The sequence below is a fragment of the Biomphalaria glabrata genome, chromosome 4, assembly GCF_947242115.1.
Source record: "Biomphalaria glabrata chromosome 4, xgBioGlab47.1, whole genome shotgun sequence".
NCBI lineage: Eukaryota > Metazoa > Mollusca > Gastropoda > Planorbidae > Biomphalaria > Biomphalaria glabrata.
The window spans coordinates 1190203-1217843 of NC_074714.1; the positions used below are offsets into that span (position 1 = coordinate 1190203).

At 34.5% G+C, this 27641-nt stretch overlaps 1 long non-coding RNA gene across 3 annotated transcripts; it reads left to right on the plus strand.

The window, feature by feature from the left end:
* Nucleotides 1-6658: 6658 nt before the first annotated feature.
* LOC129926035 (uncharacterized) lies at nucleotides 6659-20733 on the plus strand. Of its 3 annotated transcripts, XR_008777719.1 has the most exons (7): nucleotides 6659-6740; nucleotides 8794-8893; nucleotides 10571-10766; nucleotides 12158-12308; nucleotides 12834-13009; nucleotides 13763-13892; nucleotides 17415-20733. It is a non-coding gene; the product is annotated as an uncharacterized LOC129926035 (long non-coding RNA). The 3 variants fall into 3 exon arrangements; XR_008777721.1 differs by lacking the exon at nucleotides 10571-10766; XR_008777720.1 differs by lacking the exons at nucleotides 6659-6740; nucleotides 10571-10766 and having other exon boundaries at nucleotides 8079-8893.
* The last annotated feature ends 6908 nt before the right edge of the window (nucleotides 20734-27641 follow it).

The window sequence follows — 27641 nt, forward strand, 5'->3', positions numbered from 1 at the left end:
CTTATTTCAGGAGACGAAACTCAGTATCGAAGCTCGATAGGAGAGTTTATAAAATGGTGCACCGACAACTTTCTAGAACTGAATGTAACAAAAACTAAAGAACTTATAATAGATTTTAGAAAGAAAAAACAAACTCTCCTTAAACTGCAAATAAACACTACATCTATAGAACAAGTAAAGGCATATAAATATCTAGGCGTTATCATCAACAACAAGCTATCATGGGAAGAACACCTTGGAACTCTGACAAAGAAAACAGCCCAGCGACTCTTTTTTCTATACAAACTCAACAGTTTTAAATTAAACAAGAAGATCCTTGAGACATTTTACGATGCGACAGTACAAAATCTGCTAACATACGGAATAAGTTGTTGGCAAGGCAACGCCTCATCTAAACTGTTGCAACGTCTAGAAAACATCATTAAAAAAGCATCAAAAATTACACTCACAACATTACCACATTTAAAGGAACTTTTTGAACAAACGTGCGTAAGAAAAATCGAAAAAATTTTAGAACACAACGGCCACCCGCTCCATCAGAACTACGCCAGGTCGACGCGAAGTGGTCGACTGCTGTCAATCAAAACAAGAACGGAGCGGTACAAAAACTCTTTCGTACCTCACTCGGTCAGACTCTATCACCGCCACTCATTGATCAGGGAACATGAAATGCATCAAGATACCTGTGTGTAGTCGCTGAATGAACTCTTTATCTTGTCTGTTGTATTTATGTGTATTTTTCTGTTGTGTTGTCTTTATATGAGAAACGAGTCCTTGTAATCACAACAAATTTCCGTAAGGATCAATAAAGCAGTTTTAGTCTTAGTCTTAGTCTTAGTCTTAGTCTAGAAATCATCCCAAACTTTCCCTGTCGTACAAGAAAAGCCGAAAATGTATACAATAAATATTTTAGCTTGAAACCTACCCAGCATAAGAAGTAACTCAAACTAATTTGCATGGTATACTAAGTACTTAAGTGTAAGACAACTTAATTAATTAATTGTATTTTTTTTTTTTTGGTTATAAAATAAGATATAAACACTTATACATATAACCACACGCACAATGTATAGTCTGATACCGATTGTTCATTTATTTGTTAAGAAACAAAACTCATGAACAATTGTCATATTGCAATAACTTTCATTGATTAACTCCCCTAACAATTTTTTGTTAATTCTTCTTTTTTTTTTTTTTTGTTTTCTCTCTCTCTCTCCATTCCACCTTCCCTTAAAAAAAATAATTATAGGTTTGAACTGTGATATTCAACAAATTCTACAAAAGCACAAAAGACAACGTAAAAACAGCGATCTATACAATAATGCCACCATTATTAAACAAAGTGACCATTATGAAGGTTATGTCACAGAAGCGGTCAATTTCCACAATGCGACTTCTTGACTGTGATATGTCTCAAAGAATTTCCTTACCCAAGGCTAACCGGAAAAACGTTTGCCGTTTTGACATTTCAAAAAGTCAACACTGTGAAATCTTTAAGTAGAACTCACCAGAGGCCCAATTTGTATGAACTAATGGTTTACATTACTAGAGATTGAAGAAAAGACTAGAGATTGAAGACAAGACTAGAGATTGAAGACAAGACTAGAGATTGAAGAAAAGACTAGATATTGAAGACAAGACTAGAGATTGAAGAAAAGACTAGAGATTGAAGACAAGACTAGAGATTGAAGAAAAGACTAGAGATTGAAGAAAAGACTAGAGATTGAAGAAAAGACTAGATATTGAAGACAAGACTAGAGATTGAAGACAAGACTAGAGATTGAAGAAAAGACTAGAGATTGAAGACAAGACTAGAGATTGAAGAAAAGACTAGAGATTGAAGAAAAGACTAGAGATTGAAGACAAGACTAGAGATTGAAGAAAAGACTAGAGATTGAAAACTAGACTAGAGATTGACGAAAAGACTAGAGATTGAAAACTAGACGAGATTTAAGAAAAGACTAGAGATTGAAGAAAAGACTAGAGATTGAAGACAAGACTAGAGATTGAAGAAAAGACTAGAGATATAAGAAAAGACTAGAGATTGAAGACAAGACTAGAGATTGAAGAAAAGACTAGAGATTGAAGAAAAGACTAAAGATTGAAGACAAGACTAGAAATTGAAGAAAAGACTAGAGATTGAAAACTAGACTAGATATTGAAGAAAAGACTGAAGACAAGACTAGAGATTGAAGAAAAGACTAGAGATTGAAGACAAGACTAGAGATTGAAGAAAAGACTAGAGATTGAAGAAAAGACTAGAGATTGACGAAAAGATTAAAGATTGAAGACAAGACTAGAAATTGAAGAAAAGACTAGAGATTAAAAACTAGACTAAATATTGAAGAAAAGACAAGAGATTGAAGATAAGACTAGAGATTGAAGAAAAGACTAGAGATTGAAAACTAGACTAGAGATTGAAGAAAAGACTAGAGATTGAAAACTAGACTAGAGATTGAAGACAAGACTACAGATTGAACACAAGACTAGAGATTGAAGACAAGACTAGAAATTGAAGAAAAGACTAGAGATTGAAAACTAGACTAGAGATTGAAGAAAAGACTAGAGATTGAAAACTAGACTAGAGATTGAAGACAAGAATAGAATTGAAGACAAGACTAGAGATTGAAGAAAAGACTAGAGATTGAAGAAAAGACTAGAGATTGAAGAAAAGACTAGAGATTGAAGAAAAGACTAGAGATTGAAGACAAGACTAGAGATTGAAGACAAGACTAGAGATTGAAGAAAAGACTAAAGATTGAAGACAAGACTAGAAATTGAAGAAAAGACTAGAGATTAAAAACTAGACTAGAGATTGAAAACTAGACTAGAGATTGAAGAAAAGACTAGAGATTGAAGCATAGACTAGAAATTGAAGAAAAGACTAGAGATTGAAGAAAAGACTAGAGATTGAAGAAAAGACTAGAGATTGAAAACTAGACTAGAGATTGAAGAAAAGACTAGAGATTGAAGAAAAGACTAGAGATTGAAAACTAGACTAGAGATTGAAGAAAAGACTAGAGATTGAAAACTAGACTAGAGATTGAAAACTAGACTAGAGGTTGAAGACAAGACTAGAGATTGAAGAAAAGACTAGAGATTGAAAACTAGACTAGAGATTGAAGAAAAGACTAGAGATTGAAAACTAGACTAGAGATTGAAGAAAAGACTAGAGATTGAAGACAAGACTAGAGATTGAAGAAAAGACTAGAGATTGAAAACTAGACTAGAGATTGAAGTCTACAGATCAAAGGTGTATTCCATTGCAGATGAGTAGAGATTGAAGACAAGACGAGCGTGAATGTGTTTCACAAACAAAACAAGTTTAAATAATATGAATAAATTGAAAACCTCCTTACGTAACTAATTCGAGACCCACAGACGCATTTTCATTGAGTGTTTTCACTTCTGAAATACCACAACAAGACGAACCAAGTAAGATTGACTGAGACAGCTCTCCGGATTAGTATAATCATAAAATTTAGTATATCCATCTTTGTCTTGTGACTACGAGTATTGATTTTAGAGGTAACTGCAAATATTATATAAGCGTTTACAAACAAATGGTGAATCACCTTGATTTGATGTAAATTTGAGAGAGAGAGGAGAGAGAGAGAGAGATACAAAGAGGGAGAAGGAGAGAATCTCGGGATCTAAGGGAGCCTCTGAGTCCACCCATCTCTAAAGAAAAATCTGTATATAATGAGTACATTAGCGCATGAGATTTTAAGTATGTTTTTTTTTAAATGCCTCTATTCAGGTTACAACTTCATGGAACCTGGAAATTGGAGTGTGGGCGGAGGGTGGAAGGTGTAACCTGGACGCGGATCTCAAAAACGGCTCAAACGATTTTCCTAAAAATTTAACAGTTGATGTATGTCGCTGAGAAAAGAATTACTAGCTCGTTGGCCACACTAATGGATGGATTGTTCACAGCTTTAGAACAGATACCAACACAAGCGCTAGACAGACCTTAGAGTGAAACCCCCAGGGCATTAGACGCAGTGGAAGACCAAACAAGAAAGTGGCGACGTGGTGTACTAGATAAAGCCGAGGAGACAGGAAATAGCCATTGAAAACATTAGCAAGAGACCGTGGAGAGGGGCGTGTATTTACTGAGGCCGTATGTTCCATGAAGAGCGCAAAGGAAAGTTGATGATGATAGCCACACGGGGGGAAACTCTTGTTTGACTCTTATCATTTTTCAAGTTAAAAAAAATAAATGTAGAGCCGTTAGAGCCATTTTGAGATCCGAGTCCAGGTTCCATGAAGTTCTTACTGGAATAGAGGACTGGTATAAAAACAACGTATTTTACATTTTATTCTAGTTTAAATTTTTCCTGTTTCTTTATTTTGTGCGCAATTTGATAAGCTGTAAAACAGAGGCATACTCATGGTCTCATGCATGGACTAGAGCACCTTCTCTGTCTCTGACTTGTTTAGTCCTAGAAAGATAATATACTCTACATTTGTGATTGTCAACAGAGTTGACAATAAATTCACACTTTAAGCCCATGGAAACTCATCTACACCTAAAATAAAACAAATTTGATCTGATTAAAAAAGCTCCAAACAAGAGGGATTTTCGGTTGCCAATACTACATAAATGAAAATCTGAAGTCGGGAGAGATAACAACGCTGATCCTCTCTCCCTTGGAAGTCCCTTAAAGGAACGGTATATAATGCTCTCCTTCATTCCATTTGGAACCCCAATGGCGGTTCTGCCTCACATTCCTATCGGCCTATTCGTCTGCCTTAACACCAGAGCGACACGTTGAGGCTGAGAATAGTTTCCCACGGAATCCATGTGGGCCCATCCTTTGTCTCTTTCAAAACGGACGTATCAGTAAAAATGTTTGCTTCCAAAAGGGACGTATCAGAAACCTCATTAGTGCTGAGATTACTCCCTTAGAGCACGTGAACGGAAGCGGGAAGTGAGTTTCAAGGTCGCCTTGTGCCCGTACAAAGATAGAATGAATTATTGTCGCACATCAATCAGTTCTCTCTCTCCCCCCCCCCCTCTCTCTCTCTCACTCTCTCATCCCTCTCCCAATTGCCCTTTATGCATAACGCGACATGTTTTAAGAATGTGGTTGACTGTTTCTTCATCTTCCATGCAGTGGCGGCACCGTGTTTCGTAGTTTTCTCGGAGCCATCTGAAGTAGACACCAATTTGACAGTGGCCGACTCGGAACTGGACTATGGAGGTACATTCTACCCTGTTGTGTTATGATTAAACTTTAATAACATTTATTTTTGTTTGTAATCACAAAATGTTGCATTTGGTATAGAATTATTGGAGAATGCATGCTCTTTTCATATAACACACGTTTTACTTTCTAAAACCAAAAATTAATTTAATTCAATTGGGTCAAATCAACGATTTAGGAGAGAGAGAGAGAGAGAGAGAGAGATGAGTTAAAACGCTGGTAGTGTAATGCCTTGCAGGGCGGACTGGCTATATGGGCATTCGGGCAAATGCCCGGTGGGCCGGAACCCAATTGGGACGGTAGGGGCAGTGAATGCCACCAAGACTCGTATTAAATTGTAAAAAGATTATACGCGCTCTTTGCAAGATGGCTGCTCCCTGTTTACAAATACTCCTTCTTCCCTAGTGCTATTAGAGCATGGAATGGGTTGCCTGAGCTAGCCAGGAAAACCAGTTAGCCTACTTGGCAGAATTTAAGTCATTTGTTAATATGCATAATCATCTTCTTTTTTGAAGTAACGTCTGTATTATATAAGATAAGATATAATATTCTTTTTGCTTTCATCCCGCTTATCTAAATGGTGGCTAGCCCTAATCACAATGTGCGTTAACATGAACTTAACATGAACTTAAGCTTGATCTTGAATGATTCTGTCAGTTGTGTTCAAGAAGTTGCTGCTGTCTATGGCTTGAGTGAAATTAGAAACATTCAACACAGTATTTGTCAGATTATCAAACTTAGCATAATGATTTTGAGGAGGTGTATAATTCGATCTCCCTCATTTGGCATGTTGGGGGCCGGATTGCATAAAGATGGAATTATCTGTTTTTATGGCCTATTATATAACAAGCACAACGACCAACCGCCTTTACTTAAAAAAAAAGTCTGTATGATTTCAAGTAGAGTTATGTAAACACAGGATGTTTTAAAAAATAAGTTCAGAATTTCAGTTTTCACCGGATTATGGACCCATCCAAGGGGAGATCAGGCAGTTTACCTGATGCATTGCTTATCAGTAGTGTTCCATTCTAATGAAATTCGTCGAATTTCGGAAGCATTTAGTATTTTTACATTATTTAAATCCTTAAAATTTCTCCCTAAACTTTGTTTTTCTAAACATTTTCCCATTCCTTAATATTAATATCTGTACTGTAAACGAACGAAAAATCATTTTTTGAAAATGTTTTAATTCTTGTGTTGTATTTAAAATACTTTTTAGCGCGCTAAAATGGACGGAATGTTAACGCCACATTAAAAGTGATGTAATTTTAATAGCAAAGTCTAGATAATTATAGTAACATACAAGACAGACTAGAACTGTCATGGAGGTAATCAGCACCACAGACCTACATATTATATCTAGACTAGACATGGAGATCTCTTTTAACACTACAAATAATGCGAATTTTTTTTTTTAAACCCGAGTTGATGTGTGTTTTATATAGGTTGCAAAACTCGGTGTTTAGGAGTAACATCCCTTGTAACAGTTGTTGTCAACCAAGATCATGGATGGCATACCAGCTGATTTTGGTGTGTTTAGCTTTAGCTTATAGAATCTTAGATCTAGAATCTATCTTTTTTTCACGCGCTGTCCACGAAGATTTAAAATAATTATTAGATCTAAAACTTGTTGATGCAAATAAAGCAGCGTTCCTTTCAATGTGTCAGTTTATTTCTAGACTCCAAACTTAAACTTATTGATTATTGTTTCTGTTTAGACAGTTTAGTTCTAATTCATTGACATTGATTATCATTGTCTCCGAGTGATTGAGTCACATTGGTCTTCAGTAGACAGTCATAAGTCATAGACATAGATCTAGTTTGATCATATCTAGATCTAGAAAACAAGACTAGATTCTAATGCAGATTTACATAAATTTGTGTTATCTGACAATTCAGACATGCTCTCAAGTCAATGTCTCATCTCTCTTGACTCTTGTTCCATGTCAACCGATGTTAGGTCAAAATGCCAAAAAAAAAAAATCATAACTTTCTGTTAAACTTACAGTCATAATTTATACACCATTGGAAAGTTCTGTTTAAGTATTTTAAATGTACTAACGAAAAATTGTTTTTTCAAAGATAAATTTTTTATTTCTCATCCCTACTATTAGTGTCACTCTATCAGAAGCTTCTTTTTATATGTCATAATATTCCATACATCCTAATGCTCCCCTCCCCAAGCCATGAATTTTAGTATCCCATGCCTCCACATGCAACAAAAATCTAAAGCCCTACAATGGACTACATACGTTTCATTTTGTTTTTAATAATTAGTTATGACTCAGTGGTATATAGTAAATATATAATACAATTTAAAATTATTGGTCCTGACCACAAATGCATTCACTCATTAAATCAATAATTCTCACACTGGCAGTGGATGATAAAATACAAATATTTAACCTATTCTTTTTAACTGAAGCCTTAGACAACTAAGCTATTGTCAAGATTGAAACTGCAGAGGTTAAATTTACCATAAAAATTTTATTTGCAATTTCTACAAGCTTATCTATATTTGAGAGCCAGCATTTTAAACCTTTTTTTTGTTTTGTTTTTAATCTGTATGAAAGCATGTGTTTGTAAAAAAAAACTTTTTTATGACTAGATGTAGATCTTCAAGTAGGCCTTTATTCTAAAGCAAAAATTTAAAGTCCAAAAAATTGTCACAGTGTCATGTTAAAAGTGTAAAGGTGTATGCGTTTGGTGGGTGGGGGTAAAACACAGTTTGTAAAGATGGGTTATTCTAAATAAGGTGCCTCTCTATATCCAGATCTATGACAAAATAAAAATCAATAAGTGAGAGTTGACTAAGTAGCAAATAAAGAAATGATAAAGAAATGATGGTAGTACTGGTTGTTCCACTGAATATACAAGGGCCAAAAAGTGTAGTGTTTTGGGGAGGGGGCGTTTCTTTAAAAATATTAAATGTGTGTTTGGGAGAATTTTAATGTAGGTAGATAAGACTACTACTGATGAACCTAAGAAGAGTTTGTGCATACTCCACAATATGGGTTTTCAGGCCATTTGATTGAATGATCAAAGAGACAAAAAATAAAGGTGGCTTATAAATCTGAGGGCTAGAAAATTGTGTTAGTTGTGGGGTAGCATTTTTATGCAGGCTTTTTTATTGATGGATTCAAAAGGGATATACACATGTAGCAACTATTTTAACAGTAGCGCAGCATGGGTATCAGATATAGCTATGTGTTTCTAGAATTCAAGGACAGCTGTTTCATAAGATTATCTACAATGGCCAAACTGATAGGCCTAACAAGTGTTTGTGTTTTTGTTTGTAAAAAATAATAGTAGTTAAGTAGTGAATAAATTTATTTTTTTTTATTGTAATAGGGAAAAAATTAGCAGACCAAATCTACACTTATCTTGTAGTTAGTTAAGCACCACTAGCGATCTGCTGAGTAGTTCTATTAATTTCTTTTATATTCCAGCCATCTCCCCTCATTGTTAGCCATCCATTCTTGAAATTCTTTTGTTTTGATCTCTTGCTATGTCTTGCTTTGTCACAAGATTATAAGAAGTTATTTGCTGCAACTGAACTAGATACTTTTATGTTTGTTTTTAGGTACATCTTATGGTGAAGAGTGGTTCAGGCAAGACCAGTATGTGGTCCATAATACTTGCTAATTGTATTGCAAGGGACACAAGAAGAATTGGTGTAACAAGTAAGTTCTACCTCGCATTCATGCACACTTAATACTAATGTATTCATGGATTGCCAAAAGTAGATACCTAGGGTTAGGTTAGGCCAGAGGTAGTTAAAATTGTTCATATATCATGTTAAAACAATTGCCTGGTTGGCAACTATTTCTTGGATAACTTAAAAAAATAAATCATTATTATTATTTTATTATTATTATGGCTTTTATATAGCGCTACTTTCATGCTTATAGCATGCTCACAGCGCTTTTGGTCCAATCTCATTTGTGGACCAGTGGGGGGAGGGGGTATCTAGGAGTTGGCGCTCACTAAACACAACTCTAAGTCGGGTGTCGAACCTCGAGCCCCCTTCTAGGTAGCCAAGCCAAGTCCAAGCGCACTTGGCCTCTCGACCACACTTCCCACCCATTAAAACATATGACTATAACAATTTCACAGTTTTATCTCCTTTCATCATCCTTTTTCTACTATAAAAGTATAGATATACTGAGTAACTCTATATTACAAACAGTATACCTAATGCTATATAAACATTTTGAAGTAGGACTTAGAACTCCTGAAATCATTTTTTGTTGTTGTTGTTGACTCTATCTCTCTTCAACTACCTCCATTGATATCTAAGTTGTTGTTGACTCTATCTCTCTTCTACTACCTCCATTGATATCTAAGTTGTTGTTGACTCTATCTCTCTTCAACTACCTCCATTGATATCTAAGTTGTTGTTGACTCTATCTCTCTTCAACTACCTCCATTGATATCTAAGTTGTTGTTGACTCTATCTCTCTTCAACTACCTCCATTGATATCTAAGTTGTTGTTGACTCTATCTCTCTTCAACTACCTCCATTGATATCTAAGTTGTTGTTGACTCTATCTCTCTTCTACTACCTCCATTGATATCTAAGTTGTTGTTGACTCTATCTCTCTTCAACTACCTCCATTGATATCTAAGTTGTTGTTGACTCTATCTCTCTTCAACTACCTCCATTGATATCTAAGTTGTTGTTGACTCTATCTCTCTTCAACTACCTCCATTGATATCTAAGTTGTTGTTGACTCTATCTCTCTTCAACTACCTCCATTGATATCTAAGTTGTTGTTGACTCTATCTCTCTTCAACTACCTCCATTGATATCTAAGTTGTTGTTGACTCTATCTCTCTTCAACTACCTCCATTGATATCTAAGTTGTTGTTGACTCTATCTCTCTTCAACTACCTCCATTGATATCTAAGTTGTTGTTGACTCTATCTCTCTTCTACTACCTCCATTGATATCTAAATAGATCCCTTTGCATCCTTCCCCTCAGCCATCTTCTTTTTTAATCCTTCAATCATTTTCTTCCCTATAATTATAGACATTTTAAACTAGGAACCACCATCACAGTCTAAAGCCCAGATGATTAGGTCTGGGTTGTGGCCACTCATGTTATGGGTTACCTATATATTTCTAATAATATTTTTAATTAAAGTCTAGACTATACTTTAGTCTGAGATTGATGTCTGCAGTTGGTCTATCAGGTTTGCAGACATCAATGTTAGTATGTGGGAGGAAATTGGCTAGGATCAGACAGACTGTGCAGTGCTGGTGAGACCAGCAAGCTTTGAACTTAAGTTTTGAAAAAGTACCCTTCAGTTAATACAAAGACCATATTATCCTTATAATCTAATGTTTTTTATTTCAGTTTCCTCTTCTGATGATTGGGAAATTACATTTGAAACTATCACAGATCTCCAGTGGCTGGGAAGTGGAGCCCATGGGCCTGTGTTTCTTGGCAAACTCTGTAATGAAGAAGTAGCAGTCAAGAAGGTCAGAGATGTTAAAGAGACAGACATTCAGAACTTAATGAAACTGAATCACCCAAACATTATAGCCTTCAAGTAGGTTTTCTTGTAGTATTTTTGTATTTTCCATTGTCTTTTAACTCATTGACTGCAGTGTTTTTTTTTTTGTAAAGACACTTTTTTAGAAAATGTTTTTTCCTAACATGACTAAAACAAAAGTTTGTAATATAAGTACTAGCAATAACAATCGACACCAGTACTAAATCTGTTAGACTTCTTTTTTAATTTAAAACAATAAGTTTTAGACATTCCTGCTAAAAAAAAAACATTACTGTTCCCTGGATGTGATCAGTGACAGCTGGGTTTAAAGTCAATTTAAAATTTATCTTTTTAAAAATGTATGCAAAGCAGCAAGTTATAATTTTCATTATATATTAAAAAATCTCTAAGCTGTATATTTATCTCTGTATATCATCCTCACCTGTCCTTTAGTATATCCGTTTTTTTTTGTCTTTTGCCTTGAATAGAATCTTTTCAGTGACAGACCCATCCATTCTTTAATGTTGTCTTCCCATCACTTTCTCCTTCTGACTCTTCCTTTTTTCTGGTTCTGTTCCTTGAAGAGAGAGTCTTTGCAAACCCTGAGAACCTTGTAATTGGTCATTAAGTTTTAGTACCCATTTTTTGACAGTAGTCAGCAGGTCATTGTGAGTGTGATCCAGTTTTGAATCTTCTCATAGAAAATAGTTTTTTTTATTGTGTTATAAACCAAAGGAGGTGATGGGGTAGGCAGGGAATTAGGAAAATAACTGTATAGGATAGACACAAGACAACATATTTCCTTCTGCATCAGTAAACATTGTCAGATGTAAAATGAGAATATTTTACTTTCTGAAGTTTTGAGCAATTAAGCAGCAGTAAGGACTCACATAAGATTGAAATCTTGATTAGATTGTATCATATTCTTAGCTGTATAGCTTGATAATTTTATTTGCACAACTATACATGCTAACTCTGTTTTTTTTATCTTAATCCTCTAAATCTGTTTATTTGAATCTTTCTCCAAACCTCTATATTATATTATGAAAGATGTCATAGTAATAGCAATAAGTTTCCTATGCTGAAAGCTAAGTTTATTTTGTTACAAAAACATATTGTTATAGTAATTGTCCTATGCAGGAACTTAAACAGATTATATACTACAGTAGCTATGTTCCTTTGTCAGAGATTTTCATTCATACTTGAAAGTGCAGAGAGAAACATCCTTCTTGTTGTAGAAATTCTTCAAATTCTTTAATGATGTAGTGGTAAATTGTTTTCTTAGTTTTACCTGAAACTGGGTTTTTCTCTTAGTGCAATTAGCTAGAACTAATATGTGTGTTTCTACCTACTTTTGGAATGCTGTCTCTACCAACCTCTCAGCAATCATTTTGTGATATTTAAAAAGAATTATTTCAAATATTTTTTTTTGTTTGTTTTGTCTGCAGTGTTCTTGTGGCATCCAGTGATATTGTCAGGAACCAGCCAAGAGTGGAATGAAAAAAAGCACTAAAATGTCATTTGCTGGCACTGTGGCCTGAATGGCATCAGAAGTCATTTGAAATAAAATGTGCAGTGAAATGAAAAAGTAGACATTTGGTAAGTAGCCTGGTGCGATTTCTCCTGCCTAAAAAAAATAATTTACCTGTATTTTATGATATGACTTTATGGTCTTAGGTGTCCACACTCATAATCACAACAAATTTCCGTACGGATCAATAAAGCAGATATGATTCCTTAAGTTTTCATCATTTTTGTGTGTTGTTGTTGCTGTAATTTCTTTTTTTCGATAAAGATGTATATATAATTTCAATGACATTGTTATAAAGCCAGTCAGAATAAACATTATAATTGACATTTTAGAACTAAAAATGAGAAATAAGATGTTTAAGATGACCCAAAAATTTAACCAGCAGACACAGCTGTACATTAGTTTTCATGTCTGAAATCTTTGTCATGTGTGATACTTTTATGCAAACAAGGTTTACTACTATTAATTGACTAAAATATATGCAATATTTACCACACACTCTATATAAATGAAATTTATAAAATCATCAACACACTCCTTAAAAAAAAAAAGACCATCACCAAAGAATAGTAAATATCTTTCTCTTTTTTCAGGAGTGCAAAGCTCAAAAATAGACCATCATTTAGACAAATTCTCATGCACCTTGAGATTGCCTCTGCTAAATTACTTTGGTTCAGTCAGGAGGACTTTTCTGAATCTCAATGAAGTCCTTAACTGAAAGACACAGATTCTGTCATTATCATCAAGATATTCTAAGAAAGGATCTGAGGTATTCTCATTTTCTAATTACAATATATGGATAAAAAACCTGCAAACAACAACACCGCCTATCGATAACATACTAACCTCTAGACCATCGGAATGTCCAGAAAACATTCTTTTGGTCCAGAGTCATTCGCCTTTTTGCAAATTACCACCCCAGTGGTCATTGTCACTGGTTCGAGCCTTGGTCGGGGCAGTCCCTTATTTTCATCGCATTTAATTCACTACTTTCTCTCATTTAAAAACTTGGTCCCATGTGCTGCTGTTTATTTATGTATGTATCATTAAATGTATCCAAATAAGTGTTTCTCAAATTTTTGTAATAACAAATTTTTGCACATAGGAAAAATTTAGCTTAACATTTATCTTATTTTTAAAGGTAGAATGTTCCTCACATGTAAAATATATATTTTGAAACACATTTTCTATTTTGTATTAGAATTTATGTTTAGCATAAACTTTGTTGTTATAATCGAAATATTGAAAAAAATGACTATCACTTTGGGTCCTTGAAGTGCATACCCGGTATCTTATTTAAATTAGACCCAGCAGTGGTAAGTTCAATGCTAACAAATGGATTTTGAACCCAAGAACCCAAGTTATGTGAAATAATTTTGGATCTTTTCACCTCTTCATTCATAAGTTTAAATACCCCCGAACCTGACCCTTACTTATTTATGATGTTGATGTTTTATTTTCTGTATGATTTATTTTGTATCATGGCAAACATTCAATTTTAATAATGAATTTTTTTTATCAGGTGAGAACAATTACTGACTATGTACAATAACAGTAGTAAGAGTATAATTCATCCAATCATAAAAGTTCTAGAAAAGCTAGATCGACTTGGTAAAAAAACTGACACATAGGTCAGAGTCTGAAGTCACCATGTAAGTAAATTTTCTTGTTGTGTGAGTGTATCTTTATTTCCACAATCTACAGCTCACACTCCACTATCATACCATAAGGGATCCTTGGCCATGTAGACATAAAAAGAAATTAAAAGATAGACTTACAAAAGGAAATAAAGAGGCGGACTTTTAGGCTAAAGGGAAATGACAAGGTAGACATAATGTCAAAGTAAGGGTCCTCAATTGAGGAACTGATAAGACTTGTAATTTACTACACTGTTAAGTAAATATTAACTAGCAATCATAAAAAAAATCTTTATCCATCCATCCATTCCAGTGACACTACAGCCCATGGAGGGCTCTGGCCTGTTTTTACACATCCTTCCATTCAGATCTCTTCTGGGCCTTTCGTCTCCATGCCCTGACCCCAAGCTGCTTCAGATCTGCTTCTACATCATCAATCCATCGCATTCGGGGTCTGCCTTTAAGTCGCCTGCGTTTTGGTTTTTGTCTGTAAACGATTTTTGCTCCTCTGTTGTCTGACATTCTTTCAAGGTGACCTGCCCAACATAGTCTGTTCTTTTTTATTTCTGTCACTATCGGTGGGTCTTCATACAATTGATATATCTCATGGTTAGTGCGTGTCCTCCACCCTGTTTCATCCTGTATGGCACCATAGATTTTCCTAAGAATTTTCCTTTCCCAAGTATTAAGTAAATTTTCAGATGTCTTAGTTAGTGTTCAGGTCTCACTTCCATACATGGCTGCTGGTCTTATTATGGATTTGTATATTATTTTATTGGTTTTCCTTGAAATTGTTGTGCTCTTAAGTAAATGGTGGGTGCTATAAAATGCCCTGTTGCCTCCTGCTATTCTTTCCTTTATTTCTGTTAGTATCTCATTTTTGAAATTAGTAGTACTTCCTAGATATTTGAAAGTTTGGACGTTTTCAAATTCGTGGTCTTTGATTTTGATATTTTGTCCCTCTGTTTGATTGTCTCTTGTCATTGCGATGTACTTGGTTTTACTGTCATTGACCTCAAGTCCTGCTGGTCGAGATGCTTCTTCTAGTCGTGTGAAGGCTCTAGCGATGTCAGAGGTTTCTTTACTCAATAAGGCAATGTCATCGGCATAAGCAAGGTATTGTAGAGGTTGGCTGTATATTGTCCCTGTTGGTTGTGGACCCGTGTTTTCTCTCCTGAAGTAGTTAGTGATAGTTCCCCTCATGTGGATGTGTATACTTCTTATAATTCTCTCCAGTGTCAAATTGAAAAGCATGCAGGAAAGTGCGTCTCCTTGTCTTAATCCTCGTTTAATCCTAAATTCCTGTGACTTTGCTTTTTTAGTTGTTTGATGTCATAGGTATAAGTCTTGTCAGCTTGTTGAGTATTCCAAAATCCTGTAGAGTGTCATATAGGTATTTCCTTCTGATACTGTCATAAGCCATTTTATAGTCTATAGTCTATATAGAGTTGGTGGATTGGTATGTTGTATTCATGGCATTTTTCTAGTATACATCTTAGTGTGAAGATGTGATTGGTTGTGGATTTGTTGGGTCTGAAACCACATTGGTAGTCACCTAAGATTTCTTCTGAATATTTTCCAAGCCTCTTAGTTATAAGCCTAGACAGTATGTTATAAGCCACATTTAGTAGAGAGATTCCTCTGTAATTACAGCACTTTAGCTTGGATCCTTTTTTGTATATTGGGGTTATAAGAGCCGTTTCCCATTCTGTTGGTATTACTTCTTCTTCCCAAATTCTTGATATTAGTCTGTGTATTTGGGAATGTAAGTCTTTCCCTCCATATTTAATTAGTTCTGCTGTGATTTGGTCCTCTCCTGGTGCTTTGTGATTCTTCATGGTCCTAATTATTTCTGATGTTTCAATGAGTGTTGGAGGGTTCACTAAGGGATCTGGTCCCTCATGTGGCAGTTCATATTCTCCATTGTCTGAATCTTCTGTGGTATTTAGGATCTCCTCAAAGTATTCAGTCCATCTTTCAATTACCCTGCTGTTTTCTGTAATAAGCTGACCATCTTTGTTCTCACACATGTGTGATCTAGCTTGAAATCCGTTCTTTTCATCTTTAATTTTTATATACATTCCTCTCATGTCTCCCTCCTTTGCTAGTTCTCTTCTATAGTTTGTCTGCATTCATCATCATACCACCCTATTTTCTCGTTCTTTTGTTTAAATCCAACCACCTCTTCTGCTATTGTTTTGATAGCATGCTTTATTATTTCCCAATGCTCATTTATGTTATTTTCGCTGTCCTTTTCTAATGTTGTCAGTTGCGTTTGAAGTGCCATTCTATAAGTTTCTGCAACAAGTGGATACTTTGTGAGTTTTTGACTATCATATTGCTGTGCTCTCTGTCTTTGGTAATTGTGTATGGTACTTATTCTTTGTCTAAGTTTAGCTTTTACTATTAGGTGGTCTGAGTCAGCATTTACTCCTCTGAAACTTCTTACATCTAGTATATCTGATCCATGTCTCTTATCTATGAGTATATGATCTATTTGATTCTGGGTGTTGCCATCAGGTGAGATCCAGGTAACCTTGTGAATATTCTTATGTTGGAATTTTGTGCTGCTGATAGACATTCCTTTTCCTGATGCAAATCCACTAATCTTATGCCATTATTGTTGGTCTCTTCATGTAAGCTTTCTTTGCCAATTATTGGTATGAATGCTGGTTCCTTTCCAATTTTTGCATTGAAATCTCCTAGGACTATTTTGATGTAATGCTTTGGTGCTTCATCATAAATTCTTTCCAGTCAATCATAGAAGGCTTCTTTTGTGTTATCATCTGCATCTTCAGTAGGGACATGAACATTGATGAATGATATGTTGAAGAATTTTCCTTTCAAACGTAGTGAGCAGTGTACTGTTCCCTGAAGGAAGGTCTTTACAAGCCCCGTAGATCTTGTTATATGGCCATAGATTTTAAGCTTGCATTTTTTTTACAATAGTTAGCAGGTCATCATGGGGTCCGATCGCTGCAGTAACCCTGTCTCAAATCTCATGGTTTGTGATGTGGTCTTTGAATGTGATAACTAGGATCCTTCTGTAGCATCTCAATTTAATGTCATCATCATACCACCCTATTTTCTCGTTCTTTTGTTTAAATCCAACCACCTCTTCTGCTATTGTTTTGATAGCATGCTTTATTATTTCCCAATGCTCATTTATGTTATTTTCGCTGTCCTTTTCTAATGTTGTCAGTTGCGTTTGAAGTGCCATTCTATAAGTTTCTGCAACAAGTGGATCCTCCTCTCTAGCTCTGCAGTCAGCGTCCAAGACTCGCAAGCATATAAAAATGGGGCCATGATTAGGGAGCACATCAGTCTGATTTTGGTGCCGAGGGCTAAGCCCTTGTCTTTCCATATTATTTTAAGTTTTGAAAGGGCTGCTGTGGACTGTGCTATTAGGGCCAATAGTTTGGTATTCAGAAAAAGAAAAAGAAATGAATTTTAGAATGTTAATCATCTAGTTTTTTTTAAGAGATAGAGATGAGACAACAAAAATAAAGACACTTTTTTTTTCTCTTTTGACTTTAGGCCTGACTCTATGAAAAACACAGAAGGGAGCATGACAACCAGGTCTTAGCTGGTACCACCACCTCCTACGAAAATGCGTGCCAGGAAGTCTCGTCATCGTCGCAATAACAGCAGAGGGTCTATGAAAGACATTACCTCTCCGCTCAAATCTCAATCTACATATGAAGCTTCACTGGACACCCAAACATCAGACAAACTAAACCCTGCAGGGCTTCATCCTACTGACCTATGCTAAGACATTAAACTTTTTGGAACCTGTCACTGCAATCAGGGAGTATCGAAGTGAAGATGAAGCTGATGGGCAAGAGACTAGGTTAACAACATTAAAAAACGTGAAGTTCGTTGTAGCAAAAACTCATCCACTTCTTCTGCTAGGCACTTGCCAATCTCAAAACTTTTTCCTGTAAGTAAGTAAAAGCAGCACTCATCCTATCAAGACAATAACATTAATGATGTTTGCTTTGGCTGTAATGGTGGCTGCAGTGATGCTACTTGTAGCACCAAATGCTCATCCCAGGTCAGTGCTGATGTGGAGAACACATTTGACCTATGCCCAGCCCAAAACAGAACTTGGAAACTATGAGTGAAAAATCCTCTCCGGATGTTGACCTCTCATCCTGACCTGAAACTTTTATTTCAATGCTGACATAACAAACAGATGGTTTGTTATTGTTGTATTTGAAAAACACAAATGTCTACCAAAATTGAGGCCCACTTTCTTCAATTCTTTACAAAGGTAACCTGCAGCATGTTAAAAGGATGAAGTTTGTGATAGGCTTCTTAAAAAGTTGGTTCCAATAGAAATTAAACTTAGTTAATTCATAAGTATCAATTTTAACCAGGTGTAATAGTTTGTATTTCAAATGTCTAATAAGTCCACTTGGGCATTATTTGTTTATTGGGAGCACTGTTTGATTAGCCAGTGCACTAGGAACTTTTGTCTCTTTCATAAAAATGAGCATTTTAAAAAATTTCCTTTAAACTTAAAGATGACTCATTTTCAAAAGCTAATTGCATTCAAGGTTTGGGCTGCAGATTGGCTTAGCCAATACGCAAGGAACTACTGCATGTTGGTAATAAGCTAATGCACAGGAAAATAGTATTTATTGGCTATTGCTAACAACCAATATAAAAAGGATTTTCAGCCAGTGCATGTTTTCAAGAGGGGAAAATTCCTCTTAAATAAATACACACAATGATTTTGTATGCAGTTTTCTTTGCTTCTTTTCTCCTCATTTTCATCTTTGCTAATGACACATTTATTAGTTTATCTCAAGTTTATTTATTTAATGATAATATTTTATCAAATCTTTGAAATATAAAAAAAAAATTAAAACTAACATATCACATTTTTTAACTCTTTCTCTCCATAATTATACCACATTCTGGTGGAATCAACGCTGGTATCGTCAGTTAGGAGAGAAAGAGTTAAAACTTTTTTGTTTTGTATCTTAGAACATGGTAACCACTACTGGCATTTCGAGATAATAATAAAAATAGATGCATATTTTTTCATGTCTTTTTTTTTGCATTCTTAAAAAGAATGTATGCATCCAAAACAGTGTTACCCAACCTAGAGCCTGTAGGCCATATCTGACCCATGATGCAGTGCAGTTTGGCTTTTGAAGCTTCTGCTCATGGTGCAGAGACCAATTTCATTGGACTTGCCTTTTTTTTATGTGGCTGATGACATGTAAAAGAAATTCAGCCTTCAGGCTGGAAAAGGTTGGGCAGCACTGACCTAAATCATCCCTTTTGAGTTTTGTCCACATCAATACATGATTTTATTTCCTGTCCAATTTTTCATAGACCTAAAAAACTTGTTGGATTTTTTAAATGTTGATAGAACAGAAAGAAAAAAAAGTTTTCTTTTTCAGGTGGGGTGCTCTGTACCCTTAAGTTTTTGGACTAGTATTTAAAAATAGTATTCAGTCCTACAAAAAGATTAGTTTATTGAGACTTCAAATTGTTTTGTTGTTTTATAAGGTCAATTTTAAAAATGTCATCACCTCCAACTTGAATTATTCTCAATATGAAAAACAAAGTGTGAATTATTTTGTCATAGAAACACTTATTACAACATAAACTGAAAAAAAAAGTTGAATATTATATAAATATTGTATATTACAATAGCTCATGATTTTTACTAACGAGTTTCACTTCAGTTTCTCTGTGGCTAATTACTCTTATTTCATACATTTATAAGTGTATATTTGTTTGTATAGATCTTTATTTATTTTAACACACATCTTCTTTTCTCTAGAACTGTTCTTAAAGTTTACCAGAGACATTTGTATTAGATGTCCAGATGATACTTGTTTTTATTTGACCACATACATTTGTTATTATTCCATTCATTAGACAAACTGCAAACGTTTTGCTGGATAAAACTTGCTTCATCAAAACGTTTCGCTGGCTGGACTATCACCTTGATTCTACCTCTTATTGAAAAGAGTTCATCTTAGTTTATGCTTTTGTTTGACTTTTGCACTCTCAAATCTACTAAATGTTAATCATAGAAAAGTACTGAAACATTTTGTTTTTCTTAGCCATGTCTACTACCATTGTTAAAATAGATAAAATTGTGAGGGAGTTTTAAAAATGTAAATAGCTAGATTACTAGCACAACTATTCATTGAAATTCATTTTAGTGGAAAGGGGAGGACAAAAAAGTGTTTTCTATGTTGTTTTGTTATATGCTTTATTTTAATTGACATTTATTTTCTTTTGTTATTCATTCTCTAAGTACCAGTATGAAGAAACCAAAACAAGCTGCTGAGGGAACATCTGATTAATACTTTTTTATATATATAAATTGTATTTGGTAGCATTTTTTTAGGTTTTTTTTTTCTAAAGCATTTATTGTTGACTTAATTTAAAATATTCTTTTATCTCAGATTTGTGATTAGTACATTAAAACAAAAAAAAAACAGTTTTGTAATATGATATATTATTATTCATCACTGTTGCTAATCCATATTTTTTTTTTTTTACATTTAAACACCTTGTATATTGACAGAAGAATTCTTTTGTGTTCTCCTGATTCCTACAATCATTCTAGTGGCGGCCATTTTATTTCTTGTTATTTGTAGAACTATGATTCAGTTGTTGTTGTTGTGAATTAGTCCTGCCAATGGTTATTATGTATTTATATGGTTTAAAATTTTTTTTAAATTATTGTAAAGACAATCTAAATAATGCCTGTCCTGTGTTGTCAGGACTTTATTTATGATTAGATTTTTAAATGTCTAGGTAATTAAGTAAAATTTTAATTGCAATATGTGTGTGTATTAAAGAATAATTGTTATCTTTTGCTTGATGATTATACATAGTCTCGAAGTTCAGCCTAACAGACATACCATACACACTCAGTTTGTTCATAAAATAATAAATATGTATAAGTTAAAATAAAATATGAATTTAATAGAATAATATTTATACAATAATATCGAAAGGAATAATGTGAATGATAATTTTTCACAAATAAATATAAAGATAAAAAGTCATAAATTCATTGTAATAACTTAAAAAAGCATAAATAAAGTAAGCACCAATATGTTGCTTGAAAACACTGACTTCAACATCACAGTTTCATATCGTATGCCAAAGATTGGTCTCTGTAATAAGTTCTGTATAAACTGCCAACGGACATCAATCATGATAGCGGCATACTAGAACTGTCATTAACTTCTTACCAACAATACAAAGATGACGACAACAATGTCCAGGGTAATACCAAAAACCCACAGCATTGAATCAACAATGAAATAATTAACTGAAACCCTATAAAAATAACAGACAATCTCTAAAACTAGAAATACAAACAAATTTTTTTAAGAATATCGTTACAATATAAAATACAACTCACCCTAAACAGAGGTCAAATAGTCCTAACAAGAATTAATCCAAGGCAATATGGTAAGGCTGACCAGTAGTATAAAACCAAGATTCATTCAGGACCTCAAAAAGTACATCTTGTCTATCAATTACAATAAGGCAAAAATGCCCCAAAATAAGAGCTGATAAATTACGTCACTCATGACAATAGGACAAGGAATAAAATGTTGCACAAAATATTAATACCATGAATGACGTCATCGCCTACAGAAGAAAGTGGCGCTATTTGATAGTGTACATTTATACAAATATACTCAACAACATTACTAACTGCGACAAGCTTAACTTGGGCAGTCTTAACTACATTGAATCACATATGTGTATGTACAAATGTACATAAGTGTTTAAAGTGTATATGGTCTTATCAAGTAGATCTGTAATGAAACTTGTAGACTCCTGGCTCCACTAACACAAATGTTATCAGTAGGTTCTATACTTCTTCTTCGTTCTCATTTTATGTTAAAGTGTTCAGACGACTAAACCAATACATGAGATGAACTGCACAGTGGTTTCCAAATCAGGGAGCTTTCCGTATAGTTTTCTTTCTATTGAGGTGTTTTGGGGCCAGTGTCTAGTACGGGCCTCTTGGTAAAGAGAGCAGTTTTGGAGGACATGGTCGGCATTATCTGGTGACACTCCACATGGGCAGATTTCACTGGTTCCAATTTTGAGCTTCCGGGCTCTATGTTTTTATTCTAGACATTTGTATTGTGCTAGCATTTTAAACATTATTTTATTGTGCATTAATGTTTATGTAAGAAACATTTTCCTTATTACTGATTTTATTATGGATAAATATTTGTACAAAGTTAAAAGAATAAGATCGAACTGTAGGCATACAGTTGAATAATTATATCTAGGCCTATATAGGTCAAATTCACCCCCCCCCCCCTTGCAATACAAAAGTTAAGAAAAGTTTGTTTGGTTAACTATATTTTGAAATTCATGATAAAATTTTAGTTTAACTACTTTATTTTAGTTGAAAACTTTAGTGCAATCAAACTCATTTTGTTATAATAAAAATTTAACTATTTTGTTTTTAAAGGCATAATTCAAATAATATTCTCAGCCTGTACCCAATTCATAATTTGAAAAAACTGGAATTCTTAACATTCATAATCATTGGCTGTACAGATAAAAGCAACAAGGGTGAGGTACAATTCAGTATTTAATCACAGTATTAAGTAACAAAATTTCAAATCTAGAATTAACAGAATTCACTGATCTTAATGACAATTGAAGAAAGCCACAATACAAAGTTGACACTGTGAAAAGTCTTCTAAGAAAAAACTGTCATGCTGTGAAAACTCACTCTTTTTCATATAGGCTGAAAGAAAAAAAAAAAGAAATAATTGTATTTAGCTTTTTTATTTTAAACATTAGAATACATTGAATACCAAAGCACGCTATAGCTGGAGTATATTAAATGAAGATGTGATGCTGTGTTGAGTTAATATAAGTTTAGGGCTAGTAGCGGATTCTTTGTCCTCACATGAAATGTATCATGTAATGATAATGCAAAGAACAATCTACAAGTTGTAATTTGTACACTGTAATTTAAAGAAATTTAACAAGATTAAAAAAAAAAAAAAAGGTTTAAAAAAAATACTGCAGGTTATAAGATGCTGTCTTTACCAAACAGAATGAGAATTTGTAACCAAAAGTATGTTAAGAACTTACATAATAATTTGTATCAAATCAAATCTATCAAATATCTTAGTTTATGAGAACTGATCTGGTTTTCGAAGTTGACTATAACAATGGAATCTCTAATTGCAGGGGGGGGGGGGGGGGGGGGCGGTTGCCCCACTAGCGGCTACCCCCTAAGGCCACTACTGCTAAAACTGAATGTATTGAAATATAGCCGATAAGAATAATCTTCATTTACATGAAACATTTTATGAGACATTGCCAAATATTTATAAAGATATTTAAAATTAGTTTTAATTTATTTGCATTTTTATATGTATATATGTGTGGACACACAGCTGATTTCTGTAAGCTACATCCTAATAGCATTTCCCAAGACAAAATTTTAAATCAATTTCTCTAAGACTGATAAATTTGAAGAAATTAAAGAGTTTACCAAAAATTAACCATTTGATATTGAACATTGTATAAACCCACTACGTCCTACCCCCGATTACCTTTATAATCTTAAGCAAAGAGAAGTAGGTCACATTTTTGTATTTAATATAAAAATACAAGCTACAGCTAGAAAAATAGAGATTATAACTGAAAATAAGGTATAAAGATTCTTCCTTTTAATGAAAAATAAAATCAGTTTTCTCCAAAACGATTTGTAATTAACCTGGCAGTGGGTATAAAAAAATGGCTTCCCCCAAGGAGGAGTCCTATCCCCAACACTGTTCCTAATATTCATAAACGATCTAAATCAAAACCTACCAAGAAAAGTCAAAAGCAGCATGTATGCAGATGACCATGCCTTAATTAGCACAGAAGAATATGTAGGAACATCGAAATTTCGATTACAGGATGCTCTCGATATACTCAATAATTGGTCCAAAGATTGGGGCATGTCCATCAACACAAAAAAGACAACATATACCATATTCACAGTCAACAAAACAACAAACAATAAAATTAACATTAGATAAGGAAGCTTTAGAAAAAAATGACAGCCCTACATATCTTGGAGTCACCTATGACCCGAGACTAACCTGGAAAAACCAAATAGATAAAACACAGAGTAAAGGCATCCAGGGACTATTCCTCTTGAAAAAATTAGCTGGCACAGATTGGGGAGCTAATCACAACATCCTGAAAAAGACCTATACCAGTTATGTAAGACCTGTACTAGAATATGGTGCCTCAGCATGGGGCTCAGCAGCCCAAACCAACCTAAGAAAAATAGACAAGGTTCAAAATATTGGTTTAAGGATAATGACAGGAGCAATCAAAACAACACCCATAAGAGCTATGGAGGAAACTGCTGCCCTGATCTCTCTGGATGAAAGAAGAGAAATAAAAATCTTTTCCCAATTCACTAAATTGGAAACCTTGGAAAGGCACCCACTCAGAACAAAAATCCACAAAACTGGCACAAAAAAACGTCTCAAAAGGACCAATTTCATACAGGAATCTCTAAACCTAAAAAAGAAACACCAACTTGAAAAAATTACTCTGGAATCCTCGATACACTATAACGAATCTCCACCCTGGGACGAAAGCCCTCTTCCTACTATAAGGGACCATATTGAAAACATAAAAAGAAAATCTGATTACAGACCAACAGAGCTCAAGGAAATAGTGAACTGTTTTCTACATACCAATTACCCTAGCAATCAGTGGATAAGAGTTTACACGGATGGCTCATCCCATAAAGCCACCACAAATGGAGGAGCTGGAATACTTATCGAATGGCCAGATGGAGGGAAAACTAGAAAAATCCATTGCAACTGGAGAGCTCTCTGAAAGTTACAGAGCAGAAAGGGAAGCACTTAGCACTAGCTGCTACCATGCTAGCAAATCATCCATGTTCCCCTCACAGTCAGATTGTCTTTCTAACAGACGCAAAAACAACCCTCCAAAGCTTGCAAAACTCTGATTCCTCTTATATTAAAAACCTCAGAACAGCACTTACAAAGCTCAACAACAACAGCAAAAAAACTGTTATTCAATGGATACTAGCCCATATACAACTAGAAGGAAATGAGAAGGCTGACACACTCGCCAAGAGTGGGAGAACAAACTCACAAGTAAACTCTGCACTCTATCCAGAAGAAATGAAGAAATTAATTGTAGATAAAATAAATGAGAAATGGACGAGCTCCCATCCAAATCACAAAAAAGATGACGCTTACTATAAGCTATCCCGACAAGACCAACGTCTAATCTTTCGACACAGGACCGGACACAACAGAATGCAACAACACATGCACCGGAAGCTAAAATTGGAACCAGTGAAATCTGCCCATGTGGAGTATCACCAGAAAATGCTGACCACCTCCTCCAAAACTGCTCTCTTTACCAAGAGGCCTGTATAAGACACTGGCCCTAAATCACCCCAATAGAAAGAAAACTATATGAAGAGCTCCCTGATTTGGAAACAATGCGCAGTTCATCTCATGTATTGGTCTAGTCATATGAACACTCCAACATAACAATGAGAACGATGAAGAAGAAGAAGATGAAAAACCTAGCAATGAGACTGAATAAATATTTAATTTAAAAAGTTTCAAATATTGAAAAGGGGTTTTAGGAACATCTAATAAAAACAGTATAGGACTAAAACGTTCTGGACAGCAGAAGTGGCTAATGGGTTTAAATGTTGTTTTGTTTGTTCATTGATTAAAAAAAAACCTGTTATGTAAGGTCATCTGTTTCTGTGGCCAAAGGTTAACAAAGGTGTCATGTGGCCAGCACAACAAACAACCACCTTTACTTATCCTCAACTAATGCTATTCAACTTGGGTTGACTCAGTGTCCTAGAAATCACAAAAATTAAAATCCATCTTCATCAGGAATTGAACCCATGACCCCTTGGTTCAGAAGTCAAGTCCTTTATCTTATCTTCTTATCTAATATAATACAGACATTACTTCAAAAAAGAAGATGATTACGTCCTACGCGTCATGAATTTAGTCATGCATATTAACCAATGACTTAAATTCTGCCAAGTCACTGGTTTTCACTTTACCACTCAGCCACTATGTTATTTGTTCACCTTGGTTCAAAAAGGTGATAGCATGAGAAAAACCTCAAAGAAGGAAGAGGAAGTGATAATTACTAAACTCAATTTAAGTCAGTTGTCTTTGGTACTCGGAGCAGTACACATGTATTGAAGTGGCCAGTTGTTACCCACTGTGATGGCTAAGTACGTGAGCAAACATGGCTCTCAGTGAGCTACCATTGTATGCTCTAGCGAGTGTACCTGAGTGTACCTTCACGTGGTGGGGATGTGAGAAAGGCTTGCTAACCAGTTCAAAACCCACCGCTGTTACCCCTATGGGTGGTGAAGGTCCCCTCAGGGGTGCGGGTTAGGGTACTAATTGATTAATTTTTTAAATTGATTCTTGTGTTTTCAGGTAAAAGAAATAATTGTACAAATTTCAGCTTAAGATTGGGTGTCAGAGAAATATTGTGTACAAACTTTTGGCCAGACAGACAGACAGAGAGTGAATTGATATAAGTTTTTAAATACTTACTATCAACTTTGACTTTATGTTACTAACTTAATTGCTTGTGTTTCTCAAGTTCTCTTCACTCCTAGCTATAACATAGAGATGTAGTTTTATTAGTCTTTTTCTAAGGCAACAAATATTACAAGATTTTAGCTTATTAAGCACTTTGCCTGTATTTCATATAAACAGGAAAAAGTAACAGTTTTTCATCAGCGTGTCATTATTCAAGAAGAAACCCAAAGGTGTCCAAATGGTTTTCCAGACTTTGAATTTGTCCTTCATCTCCATATGAAGTCAACTTTTTTTCCAATTCACCCCAGAGATGGGCCAAACTGAAAGAAGCTGGAGCCTGGAGTTTAAAAAAGGACAGTAATACAAGGTGGTCTGCAAGAGAGAAAACTACGTCGACAGTTTCTTTGCAGCTTGACAAAGTCATCAAGCTGTTGAAGAAACTCTCTGAATCAGCAACTGTAGGATGGACACTAGAAGCAGCGCACAGAATGAAATCTCTTCAGCACTACTTCTCTTATTAAGAGACATTTTCACTACTTCAATTGCTGTATCTTTGTATGAATCATCTGACTAGTGATACTTTTCTTCAACACGTTCATGGTCTCCTTTGTTTTCAGTGCTCTTAAACTACCCTTTATACAAACTTTTGAAAATTGAATTATCAGAAATTTATAAGAAGAGAGCTTATAAAAGTTTGATAGACGATATTATACATAAAAAAAAAAGAGATACTTCATGAAACAAAGATTATACATACACAACAACCTTGAGCTTTTTCTAAGTACTGCTTGTTTTTCTGGTCTTGAACCTTTTTTCTTTTGCAACAAAAAAAAAAAAAAAGAATTTGTTTAGAAACATAAGAAAAAGATCATGTAAAATACAAACGGAAATAAAGGCCAACAAAACAAAATAAAATAATGAAACTAATTCAAAATAGTAGGACAGGTTCAGTTCAAAATAATCTAAGAACCAGCATCACAGAGGCACAATAGTGTCTCATCTCAAAAACCAAAACAATGGTTTACAATAATATAATAAATGTCATAATCAAATGACAACATCCATGAGACACACTACTGTCTCATATCAAAACAAAAGATGTCTTTTACAAAAAAAAAACATACATACTATTTACATAAACCAACTTATTACTAACAAATAAATAAAGTCTACT